We start from the raw sequence: 21197 nt of genomic DNA, 5'->3' as shown, positions 1-21197 counted from the left end.
GTGCGCAGGCAGGAGGCCAGCACTCAAAACCAGAGCTAAGTGTCTTGTTGTTTTTCTTTCAAACTGCTCTGCATAGGCTTGCTGGAAGGTACACTAATGCATGGATAAATGTGTAATTCAATTTGGTATTTTTTTTCCCCTAATCACCCGGAGTCCTATCCAATTTTAAACCCTGTACCCTCTACCCGGTGTTCCTGCTTCCCGTACCTATCCAAGCAACATTCCCTAACCCTCTTTCCCCGCTGGGGTTGCGGATGCCTGTGTAAGCCCCAAACTTGCTGGCGCCAAAACCCTAGAGGGGGTGGTTGGTTCGTGCCACTCCTAAGCCTGGACTACAGAAGGCCATGACAATGATGTCCAAGTTTGTTCGGATTGTGTATGTGTTCATGCAGGTAGTACATTTTCGTGCCTTCCCTACTTTCATGTGTCATTCCTCCTCCCCTCTCCTGCCACTCATTCCAGTTATCCAGTGTGCCAACACCTGTCCCGACTGCATATCCCTGACCCTCCTTCCCCACCAGGGTCTCAGAGGCCTGTGTGAGTTTGACCTTGCAGGCACCCGGGACACGGTGGGGGTGGTTGTTTCGTGACACTCCCGTGCCTGTACACGGGACCTGTGACAGTACACATCCGTTCATGGTGCATCATTCTATGTTATGTACCACACATGGTTCACATCCTGTTGTGACATTGTTTTACTGTGCTACCTTGGTTGTTACATCATTGTGGTAGTACTTGACCTTTGTGAGGTACTGCTACGTCAAGTCATCTACTGGAGGGTGTTCTGGTTCGTTTTTCTGGCTTGGATTTTGTGATTTTGCAAATGAGGGTGGTCTCTGAGGGTGCAGGCACCTTTTTACACACAAGGTGGGAGATGGTGACGAAGGGGAAGGGTGATCCTGTGGCCAGGTGAAATTGAGGGTTGAAGGCTCCATGACCCAGGTGCAGTTGTTCAGTGGGTCATGGTCATTTGTGAGGGGGGGGGGTTGTTGTTGATAGTTGCCTTGCCCTGCAGTGTGATGGGAACCCTGACATTGTAATGGTGGTATCCTATGTACATGTTGTGTTCTGCTGATCAATGCCTGTTCATGTGTTGTGTTTACCTTTCAGGTGTGAGGGGATAGTTGTGGTTTGACATGCTGGGGTGTACGCATGGTTAATGTTCACATGTGATGTGTAGAGGACACTGATGGACACTTGATTGCACATGCATATGTTGAGTGCATGTCCTTACTGACCCACACACTTGTACTATGATGCACTACATGTACAACCACCCTTGCATATCCACGTGTACACTGTTTGCCTTCTGGTGCCCACTGTGTCCCTGCAGCACATGTTCTGTGACCAATTATGGATCCTGTACATGCCTAATTTGCTTTTTGATGTGGTCTGTCGCTTAGATGTGATGCTCAGGGTGGGCATCACACACAATGGCTGTTCACTGTGCTGTTTGCTGAGCAGTGTGTTGCAGGAGTTGGACACAGCACACAGAAGCTGCAGTGTTGATTTTGCAATGCACAATGTAGACAGGCATTCATTGTTATGTTACGTCTACAACTCTTGTAATGAATTTGGAAATGACTTATTTTGGGTGGGAGGTTGTTGGTCAGTCATTTCATCTGATTCCATGTCAGGCATCATTGTCTGATGCCACTGTACATTTTTGACATGGCAATGTGTACCTTATTGTTACTGTGTTGGTGTATGGGTATTGCTTGCCATGCCATGTTGTGGCTTGGGAGGGTTTGAGTGACATAACAGTGATGGCCATGGCCTGTTTTGCAGGTGTGTATGATTCACACCTTGCATGTCAGGGTCATCCGCTTCTCAAAGCAACTAGCTGGGGGTAGATCTCTCTCCGCGGCAGGGCCCTCCCTCTGGAACAGCCTTCCTGCCTCACTGGAACTTCAGGAGAACCATCTCCGGTTCGGGAAGCACCTCAAGACCTTCCTCTTTGCTTCTGCTTTCTCTCTGCCTCTCCCTTGCTAAATTCTTCACTGGAACTGCACTGGATCTGCAACTGGGCCACTCTCACCGACCTCGGTCCCTGGCCCAGCCACTTGCCACTTGCACTGCCTCCCTGGCAACTCCTGCACTGCGGGACTGTCTCTCTATCCCTACAGCCCCCCCTTCCCAGCACTTGTCTGCACTTACCTTTGCAGTTGCCACCAGCTGGCCTATTTATTTGTTTTTTAGTCTACTTACCCTGTACTGCACTCCCCCCCTCCCCTTCCCCTTGCACTTTTCCCTTCCCCCTACCCCTGCACTTGCACAATCTAAATGACACCTGGCCTAGTAGTATTGTTGTCTGTCCTTGAAATACTTGTGTATAGGCACGTTACAAATGCCATATCATGTCATGTCATATGTGTGCCTATTGGTCACACAGGATAGCTTGTGTTTAAGTAGCTAGGGATGCAGACAATGTGGCACTTCCATGGCAACTATCTCAGGGTGGTAGGGTTGTGACAGTTGACTGTCTCTTTGTCATCATCGATTGTCACCTGGTATGTGCCAGGCCTGTGTGCACTCCGCAGGGGTGGGAGTTTAGGTGAAAAATGTGGCCACAAGCTGGGTCCGTGCTTCCTCGCCACGTGCCCTGTCCCCTCCCATGGGCAGCGCCTGTGCCTGTGGTTGGGGATGTGGGGGCACCACCATGTCCACCGGTATGCCCTGCCGTGTTGCAACATTGTGCAGGACACATGCTGCCACAATGATCCTGCACACTACTGGGGGTGCATAGAGAAGCTGCCCGCCAGAGCCGTCAAGGGAGCGGAAACGTGACTTGAGCACTCCGAATGTGCGCTCCACTATGGCCATGGTTGCAATATGGGCGGCGTTGTACCTTACCTGGGGTGGTGTGGTGGGGTTGCGGATTGGCGTCATCATGTGGTTGCTCAGAGGGTAGGCACTGTCCCCTGGGGAGGTGTAAATGGTTGTGATTATTGGGGTTTGTGTATTTGTGTGTGTGTGTGTGACATGCATGCATGTGCAAGGGCATTTGTACTCACCTAGGAGCCATGTGTCGCCATGCTGCCCAGCTTCCAGGGCCCGGCTCAGGGCGGACATTCTGTATATGAAACTGTCCTAGGTGGAGCCAGGGTAGTTTGCATAGAAAGAGGTGATGATTCCCTTTGCATCGCATACCACCTGTACATTGATGGAATGCCAGTGCTTGCGGTTTCGGTAGATGTGCTCAGTGGCCCTAGGTGGACGTAGGGCCACATGGGTGCAATCTATGCCACCGAGCACTTTGGGGAAGTGTGCCACCCTGAAAAAATCCAGGACAACGGCCTGCCTTTCTGCAGGTGTTCTGGGCATGTATATGTGCCTGCGGACTGAGGGGTGCGCTATCATGATTGCCAATACCTGGTGTAGGCAGCGTGACTGCGTGGCCTGTGAGACCCCCCCCACTATGGCAGTAGTCCGCTGAAATGACCCAGTGGCCAAAAAATGCAGGACATTGAGCACCTTCTCCAAGGGGCTCAATGCTTGGGAGCAAAGGGTGGGGGATGTAAGGTTATCTTCCCACTCCCTGACCAGGTCTAGGATGATATGGGGTGGAAACCTATACCTGCCGTAGACCTGGTCATCAGGCATCCCAAAAAGGCTTGTCCGTGGTGCGAAAATGCGTGCCCTGGCTATTCTCCTCCTCCTGCGGTGTCCCACGATCAGTGCTGTGACAAATGGGGCATCCATCGTAGCTGTATATACGTGTTTGTTGTTTGCGCGCACTTTTATACTGTGCGCGGGGACGCTTCCGCCTGCCTTCGTGTGGCGGACGCGTTGACGCCTGTGTGTGTCTTTTGCCGTGCGCGGGTTTCCCGTATTCAAATCCATGAATACGGGTTGTTCGCGTGCGTGTGGGCGTTCCGTGTAGTTCCCTGCAGTACTTCCCCAGTTACGCCTTCTTTTTCATGCGTTGTTCCCCATTCCGCGTGTTACGCCCACTGTTCCGCACACTTTGGTTTTGTGCGCCGCGCTATGGGCGCTTTTGCTGTGCGCGTAGCGCACTCCGTGTGTGCCCGCGTGCGCCATGGCAGGATTTGGCGCACGGACAGCGGGAAACACGCTCAGCGTCTTCCTTGAATCGCACGCGTGCGCTGGGTTTCTCACGCTTGCGTCACCTTGCGCCTGCTTGCGCTGGGATTTTCTGCGCACGTTTGCTCCATGAATCTACCCCTGTATGTTGTGGGTACACCCTTGGGGTGGGACCTGGGTGAATGGAGTGTGTGACCAATATGCACTTCTTGTTATGGCTGTGTAGTTTCTGGTATGTGACACAAAGACTGAGACAGCCCTGCCCGAAACTGGTATGAATGCAGTGTGTATTGCTGAATGGCTGGGGACTTGACCCAATACACATTCTTTGTTGTGAGTGTCGGAGAGAGAGGAGAATGGCCTGAATGCACTGTAAGCCTGATTGGCTGCCTACCTGCTGAATGCCCTTCTGAGTGATTCTGAGTGATTGGATGCCTGAGTGTGAACCAGCAGAATGAATGAGAGACAGAACGGTATATCTGGGGGCGTATCACTGTTGAAACTGATGTTTGATCTCGACCACTGAGCCCGAAGAAGAAGGCTAACCGATGTTACCTTCACCGCAATCTGAAAGCCACTGTGACGCTGAGACTTATCCGAGAGAGGACCTGGCTAGGAGATCTGTTCCCGAGCCACGAGGGACCATTGTGCACTGCTAACCTTTGCCGAAGCTCCCTGGAAGTCAGACCCTCGACAGGCTGCCGACCGAAGACGGACACCGCCGAGGAGAACAAAGAGAAGCCCCGGACATTCTATCCACAATCGTCGACCAGGATTTGCAGGTTTGATATACCCGCTGGAGGCCCGTCGAAGCTGTGTTGCCCCGAAGTGGGAACCGCTTGTCGCCGACCCACCGATGACCGGAGCCGCAACGCTCCGTTGATTAATACATTTGAATCCAAGGACTCTCTCGCCGCACCACTGACCGCTTTGTCCCGCCGGAGAGAGTCAAGGCCGCTGACACGCTGATGAGTATCTGCTGGTGGGTTTACCGCCACCCGAAGACCACAGGGACACCAGATGACTCAACACCCTTGCTTCCCGGTACATTGTCGTTGTAGAACTATTTAGAATGAAATAAGACTCTTGTGAACAATGTATAGACTGGGCTTGTATGATATATCTTATTTACAGCTTGCCCAGGTGGGGGCATCCTCACACAGAACTGTCTCTAGTGGCAGGTTCCAGTATTCTGCCAATTGTTCTAATCAACTGCTTTTCCTCCTATGTCTATTGTTGGTTCCCTTTATTAATTGATTTGTGTGACATTTGACCAAAGTACAGTTGATGCACTTTAATGAAATCTGATAGTAATTGTGGTACGATGTAGAACTGTGTATATATTTGCAATATTTTTTTTTAATGATTTATTGGTTAATTATCTTTCAACCTTTAACATACGTCAATAAAGGAAAAAGTCATTGAGGACACCAAAAATTAGCGAAGCCAGTATAAATTCAGTCTTTGGGCATCTATATCTAAGGCCTCAAGTTTGCTTCCCTTGGCCTTTGATTAACCATAGTGTCAGTCAGCAGTACCTCTACGAATTTCAAAGCATCTATTGTTTGACCAACTCTGGCCGCCGTTAATAGCCTCTCCCACCGTTGTTCTTTGTGAGATGGATCATGGTCAAGGGAGTAGGCCCCCAGGGCCTTTCTTCTTTGCTCACTTAACAAAGGACAAGTTAGCATCAAATGTCTAATTGATTCAACCGTGTCTAGCTCCTTGCAGAAACAACACACTGCTTCCTGTGCTGTTATTTGTTTTCTTAATAGTAACACTTCTCTTGAGTCCAGGATGTTAAGTCTACATCATAGCAGTAAGTCTTTGTAGTGAGGAGATGGGAATTTCCTCAGATATAATGGTAATTCATTTACTTTTTTCCGTTCCCAGGTGATGTTGGGGCATAATTTGTTTTTAGTTCGGTAGTTTCAACCCAGTCCTTTTCCAGTAGGGACTTTTTCACCTTATTTGGATTTCCTTTAAGTCCGACCCTTTAAGGGTTTTGAGGTCGATATTGAGGCTGTCTAAATGTTCTTTACAGCGAAGTTTCCAACTCAACAAATTTTTGTTCTTTGTTGAGTCCATGCCCTTTAATATCTCGAAAGGTGCTGGCAGTGAGTTTATAATGCGGAAGAGGGAGAGTGATTTCCACATGCAATCGATGTTAAGGATTGCAATCTTAATTCATATCTTATTGTGGCTGCTGATACTGCATTAGGTAGTCTCATGTTCTTCTGCCAGAAGAAGGCCTCACATATCTCCCATGTTTTCCAAGAAAGATTCAGGAGGGCCTCTACTCTGTATGCTAATACTGTGGCCACCTTCTGCTTGAAAAAGGTGCCAGTGGGGATCAAAGAGAAAGTTCCATAGTAATGGTGTAAGGTTCTTCCCTGATTTGTTAATTTCAGTAGTTTTTCCCTGATAAACATATATTGATCCTGCTCGTTGACCTTCTTGTTGATACGTATTCCAAGGTAGATTATATATTCTACTACTTCAAGTGGTCTGTTCTCTATGATTCATTTAAAGGTTTTTAACTTTTTTTGCTTACCGCAGGCAGATTGCATAATCAGCACTTTTGACTTCTCAACGTTTTTCTTCAAATCATTGTTATCGAGGTAGACTTTGAATGTGTCCAGTCGCCTCTGGAGTCCTACTGCGGTTAAGTCCAAATCGTCCGCATATAGGATCCAAAGAATTTCTCCATCTTAATTCTTAGGTGGAAAAGCCCTGATTTGTTTTTGGTAATCCTTCATGTCCACCAAATAGAGAACAAAGAGAAAAGGTGCTAGGGCACAACCCTGTTTAATCCCACAAAAAGTATAGATCTTCTTTAATATGGTGCCATCTTTGGAGAGTTGGATTTGTATAGTTGTATCTGTATACAATTCTTTAATTTCTCCTAAGAGATCTTCCGGGCAGTTCTATCACCTTAGTTTGGCCCATAGTAGGTCACGGCTAATGCCGTCGAATGCTTTTTCAAGGTCTGTGAATCCAAGGTAAACTTTACTCTTGGATTCAAGCGCTCTTTGTTTCAGGAGATTAAGGATGAACAAGTTCAGGGATGTGCCCACTACACTCACAAAAGCTGTCTGGCATTTGTCAAGAATGTCTGCCCTCATTGCCCAACTTTTGAGATTGCGCAGAGTATAGATGCAAAAAGTTTGCCAATAGAATCTAATAAGGCTATAGGCCTATAGTTCCTCGGTTCACTGCGATCCCCCCTTTTAAAAATTGGTACAACAATGGCGTCCTTCCAGGAAGATGGAAATGATCTTGTTCTCATTACTTGTTTGAACGGAAGATATATAAGATCCGCCCATTTTTCTTGGTTTTCTTCAAGCATCTGATTAGAGACGCCGTCGGGCCCAGCTGCCCTTGAAGGACTGAGTTTGTTAATCATCCAGAGGATTTCGGTACGGTCAAAGTCAATTGACCAAGCATGGCATAAGTTGGCCGTTTCTTGATTATTAACGGATTTCTTACTTGCAAAGAGAGACGTAAAGTGGCAAATCCAACATTCCTCTGCAACATGGTTGGTTGCAACTGCAGCTTGAAAATCATCTCTGTTGTTAATGAAATCTCATAAGTGTCTTGGGTTATATTTGCCATTGTAGTTTAACTGAGCACAAAGTGAGTTATTGTGATTGTGTATATAATCTTGAACCTTAATTATATAAAGAACTGTGTTTTCACTAATAGAGTGTGTGGACATTCCTTTGTGGGTGCTTGGGGACTACACTGTACTTAAGAACCAGCCTGCATCACCTCCTGAGAGCTGGCCTTGATTGCTCGCCCACGTTTTACCAAAGAGAGAATCTTGGCTAGGGTCCTCTGTGCCTCTTCTGGACTGTCTAGAGACTAGGGGTGCAGACACCTCGCTCCAGTCTTTACACTTAATGAATTTCTGGAGTTGATGGGGTGTATGTTTTGGGAGATCGGAGCAGGTAGTGGGCGGGAATGTCCACAGCTGGTCAGTGGGTGGGTTAAAAAACACAATACCCACAGACTGTGTTTCCCTCCTCACTTCACAGCTCTCTTCTATCTTCACATCACATGACAATAGTTTCGCCTTATAGGCAGTGTTTACTGCACCACCTAATCGGTAAAACGAAAAATACTTTTAAAATAATTAATGCCAGGGGTGGCCTGCCTTGGAAGGCTTATGCTTCATACAATTAGGACTGGGACAAGGAATGAAAGGTCTCAGAGTAATGTAATTGCTGTTAGTAATTTGGGTATTAACACTTTAATAAATGGCACATAATAATGAAAAGAACAGTGAATGTGCATCCCCCTGAAGGCAGGGGCTAGTGTACTGTAAGAATGGAATGATGGGTGAGATGCGCTTCTCTTTCCCCATCCTAGGTGGCGATAAAGTGTATATGCACTTACAACAAATTCCCGAAAATGGGAAACTTTTCATTCTTAGACTACACTGAATGAATACTCTAGGCACTTGGGCCCAGTCATGTTGCGTTGAGAACACGTTTTCTGTTTGTTACAATGCCGAATGCGCTGTGTATTTCCAAAAAATCACGGTATAACAAAACAGTGTGGGTGAAATGTGGGTTGAATGGTTGTGCTGCATCCCTGGAGTTGTGGACACAAGCCTCTGAAATATACTTCGGATGCCTACTGCGGTATTTGTTCTGCGCCTTGGTTGATAGACACTGTTTTACTGATATATCGAGAGTACAGTATAATGGTGCAAGGTCAACATTTCAAACAACAAAATAGTCACTGATTGCTTCCAATATAAATATACACTGACTCACATAATTTATGAACGGGGTATGTAGAATGAACGCCAAAACAGTTTCTCTTCGATTCGGGCAGATCGCTTCGACCAAGGCATCCCGCTAAGTAGGCGGGTCACCCACGGGGCGACTTTTACCCGTTCAAAAATTCCGCTCACATTTTGAGTGAGGATCTTGGCGTCACCCAAGATCGTTATTTTCCTTACTTATTAGTTTAAGGCATAAAGAAATTAGCGCCTCGCAGAACACCCTATATATATATTTTTTTAAACACTGTAATATTAGAGAGGTTCAAGTGTGGGCTGATCTACTTTTGCATTACAAAACTGTTACTGGGTCGTTCATTATATTAAAACTATTCTTGTTTCATGTACAATAAGACATTTACATGCTGACTCCCATTCATTTTTAATTGTATGCAAATAGAAGTAGGCCGCTTGCCTTCTGGGAACTTCCCGCACAAGGACTTCAAGCAATTTCCCCTTGAATAAAGAAAACTAGCAGTGGGGATACTGTACATTGACTGATGCACCTGATCCAATCATAAATACGTCTCATGCGGATTCATTAGCAGAAACGATGTCTGAAGACTTAAGCTTGTAAACATGCATCATTTTACAAATAGACATTTCAGAACTCATGCTGATCATGTTCACTTATGCACGATATGAAAAAAGTAAGGCATATATTTTTCACTTTTATGTTGAAATCCATTGAAATGCTGCCTAGTGTACACTGCAGCTATTCAAGCAAGGTGGAAGCGTGTTCATTATTAGGGTTTAACATAATTTAAAATGCAGGCATGACCTGTTGCCAGGACAGACGGAAAAAATAAGCTGAATGTCTCTTCAAAATAAGCCCTAAACTACAGACCACCATCCAAATATTCTGAAAAACATTATTGCATAGGAATTTATTAACGTGTACCTATGTCTTCTGTGATTAGTCAATCAACTGGTCCCAGGCTCCTTGTTGAGTAGCTCTCCTCTGGTCCTTGGCTCCTCAACAGCGTGGTCAACCGTCCTGTATTTTGTGGTACTTGCCTGTGTTGATGGGGTTGTCCTGTGCTACACACACACACTCTGCAGGACATCAAAAGTCCTGATTTAGCTTCACCCCTGCCTGATCACCATAAAGAAAATTAAGTGAGATGAGCCAGTACTGTACAGAACCCGCCATCAGAGGTGGTATTTCTGAAATAGCACTGTAGGTATTCCAGAAATACCACCTCTGCTGGTGGTAAATTTTAGTAGGGCAGATTTCCAGAAATACCACTGTCTGAGGAGGTAACTTTCTTCAGAAGTATGAAAAATCTGCCGAACTCTGAATGACCCCCATAGTTTATAGTCTTCTAAAAATTAATACCTGAATACATCTTCCTATGTGTGTTTTCAACTGTGTCCAAAAGTAAATAACTCAAACAGTCCAACATCCATTTCTATAACCACTATATAAGTAACATCAATGGGTGCCATTTAAGGTGCTATAAAACTCTTTTTGTATGAACTCACAAGTGATCAAGAAATTCACCAGAACGTAAGTAAACATTCATAGAGAACCAAATGTAGGACAAACTGTAATAAGATATGGACACTTGCTTCATTGGCAAGTCGGAGTCGTGATAAGCTGCTGTGGATTGTAACAGACCAATGGTGTATGGGGAGCAGTGGTGCCAACATTAACATCCAGGTAACACTTCCAGGAGAACAGTCAGCTTCTCAACATTCAGATAAATGGGGTCCACTTTCCATGTCTAGATCCTCTCATCAGACCAAGGGGCCAATTCTGAAATCATGATTAAAAGAGTGTTGAAACATGACATTCTCCCCTCCACTATCCAGCACCACCGTTCTGAAGTAGGTGGAAGTATTGGAGGGGATATGTCATGCTTTCCAGCAGCAAAAAGCAGCTAAAATCTCTTGTTGTGGGATAAACATGTACTCCAGTGGCATTGCAAGCATTTCTCAAAAGACTGCCACATTTCCATTTTAAAAAGTTTTCTTAAAGCTTAATTAAACTAGAAAAGTGGTGCTTCAGTTTAAGAAATGCTATATTTATGAAGGGAAAAAGTGTGCAGTAGAGTTTAACGGCACCTCACAAGCTGCCCGGCATTTCCAATGGTTGCGAGGACTGTTATCAAGCCATACATCAGGCACATATAGAAGCTGAGGCTTTCGTGTTCCTGCACCACGTTCTTTCATTATCAGAAATGGAGTTTGTAAGGCAGGGGTCTTGCTAGATCTGGAAAAAATCAGGGGCTAAGCTAATGTCGGGACTGGCGAGATTCGGGGCTAGCTAGCATTTTGGTTGTAGTCCCTGAGCTTCTATCCGGGGCTACAACCAAAAGACCCAGGGCTATAGCCCCTTCAGCCCTCCCACGCCCACCTAGCAACGCCTCTGTTGTAAGGGATGTATTCCTCCTTCATGGAAGAACACATTCCCACATTTGCACATATCTCAGAATCGTCTCCCAAGTGGTGTAAAAAGACTCATACGTGTTGTGGGTGAAGTACAGCACATGGGTGCAACTCCAGCAATGGTGGCACGTGGTGAGCTTTGAAAATAAAAATGAAAGCTCAGGAATGTAGCCTGAGCAAACACACTGCTGTGGACAGATGCACTGTCAGCAGGCCTGACAGCCTTGAACATGAGACCACTGACACCAGGTGCTTAAATCAAGAAGCATCATAAAATGTGGAGAGTCAGTGAGTCACTAAGGGGCAGGTGGTGAGAAGCAAGTTGGACCCTCCTCCCCTCACCTTTTGTGCAGTGCTGGCTTGGTCCTCACCTCAATAGATGAGAGTCTAAGGTAACACAGTCTTGGACTCTCCTTCAGAGCACAAGCAATTCCCATGGGGCAAGCAGACAGTCATGTGGTGTTGCAGCAGGTCGATGGGGAAAAATCCTAGGTCCTCCATTTGTCGCTGTAATTCTTCTGAATGCAGATAAACCAACTCCCCAGCAGCAGTGCAGAGCCGTTATTGTATCTTGGGCTGTTGCACCTAGTAATGCACCACCTGACAGGATAGAAAATTCACCCTGATGTATAGTTCGAGATTGATCTGTGTATCACCATGCATCAGCAACGGTCTGTCCTGGTGGCTCATGGAACAGTATTTTCTCCAGGGATATCCCCTGGAACACTCTCAGCCTGCAATCCTCACAAACAAGCCATGCAATTAGTGTGAGCCCACTCTGGGCCCCTTCTCATCCAAGGGGTTGTGTTGGAGGAGTCAGGGATGAGATCTTCCAACTGGAGAGAGCTTTCAGCTATCTTGAGAGAGTTTCTGGGTCCATCTTCAGTGCTCACAGGAAAGAGAACCTTAGTCAGAACAGGACATACAAGTGGAAAAGTCTTATGTCAACTGACAGGTGGGCTACAGGGTCTCACTCCCACTCCTTTCAGCTACTGGCCCACGTGATTGTGTGCTGTGCGGAGGCAAACATTCTGATGCTTTAGACCTCCTACATCCTAGGGGTGGGGAACTCCAGATCAGATACTCTCAGTTGAGTTTTTCCATCCTCCATTATCAAGGAGATTTGCATGGAGTACAGAACTCATTGGTAGATCTGTTTGTCTCTTTTACCTAAATGCTCTCCTTCTGAGATACATGTCAAAGTCTTCAGCTTTTCAAGCCCGGATCACAGATCCCTGTGACTCACAGCTCTCCTCGCAGCATTTCACCCATTTTCATCTTTTAGAGAGTTCTACTCATTATCATGATGTAAGTTGCCCATGAAATCCTGGCAGCACCTCAATTGTCCTAGGAAACATTTGCACCATCAATATTTCAGCTGGCAGCAGGCTTCCCACTCTTCCATATAGATTCCTGCCTCTGCATTGGCGAAAGCTCCTGGCACCAACTCTGAGACACCTTCAACTGAGAGACTGGTCTCTTAGAGGTTAGGTCTTAAAAGAGGAGGTATTTCCTCAGAAGTAGCTTTGAGCATCCATAATTCCAGATGAGCACCCTTCCTCAAGACATATTCGGGGCACTGGCGGTACCTTTCTTTTTTACATATATTTTTATTTACACAACATATCAGTAAAAGAACAGTATTTAAGCAACAGGCTTTTCAAATCTAAATCACAGTAGCTGCATATGGGGGGTATAAAGGATTGAGGACCATTGAGCAAGGAAGCCGGATGGTCAGGCCGAGGTGCGGCTGGCTAATAATGAGCGGAACTCAGACCATGTGTCTTTAAATCTGGAGGAGTTAGGTAGAGTATCGATGTGGGCTTCCTCACAGTTCTGGGCCCATATAAGTTCACCATGTCTTGGCTGTTGGAGGGTTCTTATCTTTCTATTTGAGCAGTATGCCCCTTTTGGCGATCATGCACCCCATACTTACAAAATATCTGAGTCGCTTAGTCAGGAGTGTAGACCAACCACCAAACAAAGTGCCCATAGGGGAATGATCGAGTGTGGTCCCCACTACATCTAACAATGTCTGCAAGACTGTTTCGCAAAACCCAGCTAGAGAAGGGCAGCTCCAAAACATATGAATGTGATCGGCCTCCCGTGTATGGCACCTCAGGCTCAATTGTGCCCCAGCATTAGGCACTTTACCCAGTTTCCCGGGCGTATAGTAAAGTTTGCTTAACAATTTAAATTGCATGACCCTAAACCTAGAGTTCATGGATACATTTCTTGTATGTTGGCACATATTTTTCCATTGGGTATCAGACAACCCCACATTCAAACTCACCGCCTATTTCAACCTAATTGTTGGCATATTTGCAGATGTTTTATTCAATATTATCCTATATAGGGCGGAAAGGCAGCCACAACAGTTTGTGGAGTTAGCAATGTATGTCAATTCAGCATTTTCGGGTGATTCATTGCGAGAGTCTGGACGCCATGCAGTGACCCCGATACGCATCCTATAATAGTGCATCAGCTCTATAGCCGAGGCCCCGTGGCCCTATCACCAGGTTTGTGGATTAATGAAGGAACCGTTTGGGCACAGGGCGGCCAATGCTCGCTAGCCCAAGCATTCCCAGCGTGAGCTCAGTGTCTTGTCCCATCTAGGGCCCAGCCCAGGGAATTTCCATAGTGGAAGCCACTCATAATACGGGTGTTTGGCCTCAGTTGAAATTTGAAAATTGAGCGCCACACTGTCAAGGTTGTCCTTACCGGGTCATAGGAGCAGTCATCAATATATTTCGCCTCTACGACCAGTGTCCGCAGGTCAGTCCTACCTGATGCTAGGCCTTCCTGCTTTACATGTGGCGGGGATGGTTCCTCCCAGTACCAGTAGGATGCAAATTGGGCTTGGGCAGCAAGCCAATATATTTCAAAATGTGGAGCAGCAAGTCCTCCCGCTGAATATGGATAAGTCCGATCCAACCACATTTTGCAGACCGCACTGGCATGCCATAAGAATTGCACAAGCGTTCCATGCAGTTTAGTAAAGTACGATTTGCCGGACTAAAAGGGTACATTAACAAATGTGTAAAGCAATTTGGGAAGCAGCAACATTTTAATTAGAGCAGGCCCACCCGCTAGTGATATTGGCAACAACCACCACCCGGACTCCATGTTTCTGACGTACTCTTCAAGGGCCGAGTAATTGTCGCAGAGGAGCGAAGCGCCCTCTCGGGACACCTACACGCCCTGGTACCTGATCCCATTCATAGCCCAACAGAGGGGGTGAAGTCCTTGCGAGGTTCTTTTGTACAGGACGTCAGGGGAAAGATCTCGGACTTGGTATAGTTCATCACGAATCCTGAGTGCTCGCCGAAAGAAGTAATATCCCTGATGATGGGGTCAAGAGTAGATTGTGGGTCGCGAATATAGAGCAGGACATCGTCTGCTTATAACAAGATTATTTTCTGGGGGCCTCAAAGGTGTAGACCTCGACAGATGTGATGAAAACAAATGAAGTCCGACATTGGCTCAATAGCCAATGCGAACAGGATAGGGAACGAGGAGAACCCCTGATGAGTACCTCTTCCCAGTTCAAATTGAGCAGAGACCCTGGAATTAACGAGAACTCAACCCACAGGGATAGAGTATAGTAGTTTAATGTAACTGAGCATCACTGACCCCAGGCCCATTTGTTCCAGTACCAGATACAGGTATTTACACAATTCCATGTCAAATGCTTTCTGCCCATCAATCGTTACCGCCACAGGCTCTGCATTGGAATTCAGCCTGGCCATTACATTAAATAGCTGGTGGATGTTAAGAGATGTCTGGGATGAACCCTGCCTGGTCCTGATGAATAATGGGGGGGGCATTAATGGAAGCACCCGGTTCGCTGTCCACATTCATGAGTGAAAGAGGGTGATTGGACTCTCATTCATTGATGGGTTTGCCAGGCTTGAGCAGTACAGTTATGACGGCCTCATGCATGGACTCAGGCAGCAGGGAGTTAGCAAGCGACTCCTCACAGACTTCGATGAGATATGGGGAAGGGAGTTCCCCATATTCCCGGAAGAACTCTGCAGTTAGGCCATCTTGGCCGGGACCTTTTCCTCCAGGGAGGTCCCTGATAACGGCTAAGAGTTCATCTGCAGTAAGAGTGCTGCTGAGGCTTTCTGCAGTTTGTCGACTCAACCTTGACAGCGGCACTCCCTCTAGCCAGGCACATGTGACCCCGGGGTCATGTCGGGGGCCAGCCTCGTATAGAGTCCCATAGTAACTCCGGAACACTTACAGGACATCATGTTCCTCCCATTTGATCTCCCCTTGCTCGTTGAGAATACTGTCGACTTGAGTTCTCCCACGTTCGGCCCTTAACGCTCTTGGGGGAGAGGTGGTCTTTTCCCCCACCCTCACCATTCCAACATGGATGGATCCCGTGTATGCTTAAGGGGGGAGAAATTCCCCCTCGCTCATGCGCGTAGTCCGTACTAATTACCCTCTGATTACTAACAAAAGACAAATCAATGTAACCAAGCATGAGACTCCATTTTGGGATACCCCAAACGCCATCTTTTATTAGGGCCGAAAATGTTCTCTAAAAGCCTGTCTCACTCCTCGTACAGACAGCCCAGGTCAACCCCTTCTCCTGCCAGCTACGCACAAGCCCTGTTCTCACGGAAGTCCAGCCATTCATTGTTGCAACAATTAGTATCATCCCCGGACAAGTGATCTCACTGCACTGTTTGAGACCAGAGCAGGCCCCCGACCTTGTGCGCATCATCTCCACTAACCTGCCTATGCTCCCTTGACACCCACCCCACCATGCCACAGCCCACTGGGCCCATGCCCCTCTGCTCTTTTGATACAGATACACATCTGACCCCTGGTAGTGTCCAGACAAGGATACACACCATACCCCTAATCCCATGCACCAATATATCCTCTATAAAAACAACACATGTCCATCTGTATCATGAGGCATCAGGTAGATCAAATCCCCCAAGACAGGCACCTGGGTCTGGGGCAGTGTGTTTTATGGGTGTCTGGGTGCAGAGGGTAGAATGCCCATATACCTGTCAGTGGAGCCTGAAAGCACCCCCATTCATGGGAAACATTTATACTTGCCATTTGTCTCATGTCGTCATATCCTGTTATTGTAGCTTAGACAGTTAGGAATGGAGCTCTTTGCCAACAAGAACTTCACCCCACGGAGATGAGCCCGGCTGACCCATGTGCTGCAGGATCGACACCCAAGCAACAGCCAATCCAACGTGGTCACCCCATATAGATACATGATGTACCAGTGTGTCTCACCAACTGTATTGCAGAATTGTGTACTTACAGCGTGGTGTAAATAGTGATGCGATTTTGACTTATAATGTGCTGCCTGTGTAATGTTTGTCAGAGCGCTCTTGGGGCAGCACAGTTCTCTGCATGCACAACTTACCTTATATAAATTTGTTTTACTTGCAATCCATCTCCTGGTCTCATTCCCTATTGGGGTGTGTCCATTAATTAGTTGTTTTGGATATTGCATGTTGGGGAGTGGGTGCCTTCATTTGGTGACCCCTCTGATGTGCTATTCCTTGACTCCCCCATGCTTGTGACGAGATCCAGGGCTTTCCCGGGAGGGCTACCCCCACCACCTACGGCTGACCAGTCCCCAAACAAAACACGTACGCAGCGGAGAAGGTTTTGTGGTTCCCGGCTTTGTGAATACCCAACTGCTCACCAGAGTCGGGTGGGGCCCCGACAGGGAGGCCCCCACTTGTGGATAGACCACAAAGGGAGGCTCTTAGAAGACCACTGGCATGTGAGTGTTGATTGTAAGAAAAAGCAAAGGAGGGGAAATAGGAATGTGTGGAGCAGATTAATTAAGGGGAACACACAAGGTTGGCTATGAATGAATGGAGTGATTGTGGAAAACAAAGTGCTTTTTCTTTTTTCATGGCCATTAGGTTTTTATATACAAAGAAGAGGAAGTTGATGAAATAATACAAGATATGGGAACCTAGCTCCGAAAGGGGGTGGAAGATGGTGCCGCAGAGCACTGGCTCGACCAGTGCTGGAAATTAGTGAGGAAAAGAAAAGAAAGTAGGAGCCTTGGATATTTATTAGGCTTGGGAAATTGTACTAGTTATTTTTTTTTGTGTTTTATAATTTTGTTGAGGTAGGCTCAGGTGGGGCAGAGGTGATGTGAATGCTGAGTGTGGAAGAAGAGGGAGTAGGGTCTAATGAGACGGGGTCCTGGGTGTAAGGGAATATTTTAAAGTTGTATGTTCTTTGTTTGGTGTTAGTATATTTCTTGGTTCGTAAAGTCAAAATGTTCAATGTTTAATGTTTCATGTGTCCATTATGACAAACATATAAGTAATGTTGTGAAGTGAAACATTTTAAATTGTGATTGATACATCAAAGGTTATCATTTAAAGGTAATAGTGGGAGAGAGCAGGAGAAAAAGACCCATTGACAAACATAGTGGTGGATACACCACTCTCACTTATTTGTAAGCACCTCCCTTTGTACAGTAACTGAATAAAAAAATACCATGGACAATGGCTACCAGAAATAAAAGGGAAAGGATCACCTCAGGTCTGGCCGGAAGAGGGGTCCTTTGATAAAGTGTTACTAGACCATGTAGCAACTTATTTAATAACAAAATACAAGGGAAAACAGCTCCAAATTAGACGAGAAGTGCTAGATTTGTAGAGTATGTTCAAAGAAGCACCCCCTACAAATAAAAAGGAAAAGGAAGCAGAGCCCCCAGTAGTGCCAAGTGACGCAGTAAGTAGTCGGGAACGTCAAAGAGAGTGAGGAGCCAAAGAAGATATACCCACTACTCACAAGACATGTAGAGGGGTACGCTGACCCAATATATGTGCCAGGAGCAAGTGCGCCAGTCACACCAGTCACCGCACCACCTCCTCCATATGTTCCATTAAACACAATTCCTGCCCCCGCAGGGCCCACCAACCAAGATTTAGAAATGGTATTAACATCCACCCAGGCAGAATTGGCCAGATTACGAACACTGTGCGAAACAACACTGCCATTACACAGGGAGGACAACCGCCATTACCACCCCCATTAAAGAGCTCTTCCCTGTTGCCAGAAGATGAATGGAAATCTGGGGAATTCCTTTCCCGAATAGACAGCGCCCCAATTAAAACAGTCTGGGTGGAACGAGATCGTGATATAGATAGCGTGGGATACGATACAGTAGCTTCAGAGAGAGAGGAGGAATGTTGGAGTGACTTTGATGAGTCAGATGAAGGGGCGGTAGGAGGGACACAGCAGATCCAGTGTGCAACTCCACAAGTACAGAATTGGAAGAAGGATGGGAGGGAAGGCTCTGAAACAGGTTAGGAAGAATAGCATTTGAAAAAAAGAAAGGACTAAAAGGTAAGTAAGGGGAAGGTGAGATCAAAACTACAGATGCCCCTCATCCACAAAGGTGCAGGACAACACCATTTTCAAGAATAATCTTCTCAAGGCCCTTCCACCACTCTCAGGGGTGCAGGGAAATGAATATATGCATTTTAAAAGAACACAGCAGTGGTCACACTAGCCATCAGACTCAGTATGGGTGAAGACAAGGTTCCTGGGAGTGACCATGGGAAATGATATGCATGATGGGGCATCTTTTAATAACGTAAGAGCACAAGTATGGGATGCACTGCTGAGGACCTCACCTGACACCCCAGATTTACACTCTGTAATGCAATGCTCTATGGGGGACAAGGAAGATGCTGCACAGTTCATTCTTCGGGTGCACAAGATGTGGCGGGCGGAGATGGGCAGAGCCTGGGACTAGTCCACCTACCTATTCAATTTCTTCATTAAGAGAGGCCTCTCGAAGGAGGCACAGAAGGCCCTTGATAAAATAGCTAGTATAGAAGCCAAAGGGTGGTCAGAAATATAAAGCATCATAGTGCACCATTGCAGGAGGATCAAAGAAAGAGAAAAAGAAATAGCCCAGAGGAGATTAGCAGATGAAGCAAAGCTTGCGCAGAGCAAGTTAGTGAAGATTGCAGCAGTAACTGCAGAGCCTCCCCCAGAATGACAGGGAGAAGATGGGGACGGGCCAGTAGCCCTACAGTCTAGAATGGCAGCTGCATGGGCAGACAATAGCCAGGAGCAATGGGGTGGAGAGGAACAGTACATGGGACTCCAATGGCAAGGAAGACCCGCCAGAGGGAGAGGTGGGTACTGAGGGCAACAGGGAGGGGGAGGGGGATATGGAGGACAAGGACGAAGGGGGGGCAGACTCGGACCATGTTGGTCATGCGGGAGGTGGGGCCATTTTGCAAGGGAAGGTCATGCTCAACATATGGCCAATTACCAAAATAATCAGAGATATAGTAATGAACAGCAGTACGGACACCCACAACCGGGTAGCCTGTATGGCCTGCCCATGGGTAGTCAGGAACAAGATGAGCAGCCCGACAGTAGACCCATACCAGAATACAATACACTCAGACACCCACCACACTGCATGCAGTCCCGTCCCACCCGTCAGAACCAAGTGACAAATACGCACGCAAACCCGTTTGTCACCACTGCCAATGGAGCACCAGCGCCTTTACCAGGGAATGTGTGTACTGAGCGAAAATGTTTTCTCTTGCCCAGTAAAAAAAGACTCCCAGACTAGGACAGCTCACAGAGAGCACTTGCGTGTCCAGTCATTTCGACTGCCTTATGCCCAGACGAGGAACCACTGGTGGGGGCAGAGATAGGGAACAAACAGTTCATCTTTATGGTGGACTCGGGGGCGGAGAAATCATGTCTATGTGAAGGCAATTTTCCGCTATCTGGCAAAAATCTCGAGACGCAAGGTTTCTCTAGGGCTGTGGTCATGGTTCCTTACACAAAAGATTTGGATGTTAGGATAGGGGGAAAAACAGTACGAGCATCCCTCCTTTATCATGAGAACTCACCTGTAAATTTGTTGGGGCGAGACTTGCTCAGTAAGCTTAACATGATCATCGCATTTACTGACAGGGGAATAGTGTGTTCCACCCCTGGCATGTGCTCCATTCAAGCAATGTTATTAATACAGACAATAGCTAACGAAACAGCCATCAGAGGGATACCAACCAACGCAAACATGTTAATTTATGGCATACAAGTGCTAGCAAGAGTAGTGCCAGAAATCACATGAAAAGACTGGAGAGCACCATCTGATTTTGTTTTCCGCCCAGTGGCCACCCCGTGTTACTGCCCAGCACGGTCTCGTCTCTCGATCTGCAAATGGTACAGGTTTCAGCAGAAAGTATCATAGCGATTGGCCTGGACACACATGGGTGCGAGTGGCTGACAGTACTGTGTATTGACCCAAACGTACCATTACCTGAATTAACTGATGAAGAGCTGTTTGCTGACAGTGAAAATGATGGGGAAATAATAAGGGAAATATGTAGGCCATGTGACATAATGATAGAAAACAGGCGAGTGACAAACCCCCTCTTGTCCACTGTCAGCGCACTGCCATCTTTTTGCAATTTGGATTTGCAGCAAGTGCCACCAAATGCATGGACCACGAACCCCCATGATGTAGGGTTATTAAAAGAAGTGACTCCAATAAAAATAAAACTCAAACCTGGGGCAGTATTGCCCAGAGTCAGACAGTACCCCCTTTCCAAGAGAAGCAGAGGAAGGAATAAAAGACACAATATGTGCATTGCTACAACAGAGCATCATTGTCCCCTCCAACTCCCCATACAATACGGCAATTTATCCGATTAAGAAAGTGAAAGGGGGTCGTGGTGTATGGTGCAGGACCTCTGCCCACTTAATGATATTGTCCAAAAAGAGTTCCCCCTCGTTCTAAAACCGAGATCCATTTTGTGCAGTATCCCAGCACAGGCCATGCACTTTACCGTAGTGGACCTGATGAACATCGTTTTCTCAGTGCCAATCGCCCCAGACTCCCAATACCTAACTGCCTTCACCCTAGGAGGGAAAAGATACGAACATTGTCCCTTTCTGCATACACCTCTCAAACTCCAAACCAAACACA

The 21197-nt window shown here is 46.8% G+C and overlaps 1 non-coding gene across 1 annotated transcript; it reads right to left on the bottom strand.

Moving 5' to 3' along the window:
- Positions 1-8879: 8879 nt before the first annotated feature.
- On the bottom strand, positions 8880-9030 carry LOC138570461 (U12 minor spliceosomal RNA). Its single transcript, XR_011303513.1, has one exon. It is a non-coding gene; the product is annotated as a U12 minor spliceosomal RNA (small nuclear RNA).
- Positions 9031-21197: the final 12167 nt, after the last annotated feature.

The sequence above is a fragment of the Ambystoma mexicanum genome, chromosome 2q (genome assembly GCF_040938575.1).
Source record: "Ambystoma mexicanum isolate Mex_15411 chromosome 2q, UKY_AmexF1_1, whole genome shotgun sequence".
Classification (NCBI taxonomy): Eukaryota; Metazoa; Chordata; class Amphibia; order Caudata; family Ambystomatidae; genus Ambystoma; species Ambystoma mexicanum.
The sequence above is the reverse complement of the archived record's forward strand: the minus strand, read 5'-3'. Positions and strand labels throughout refer to the sequence as shown.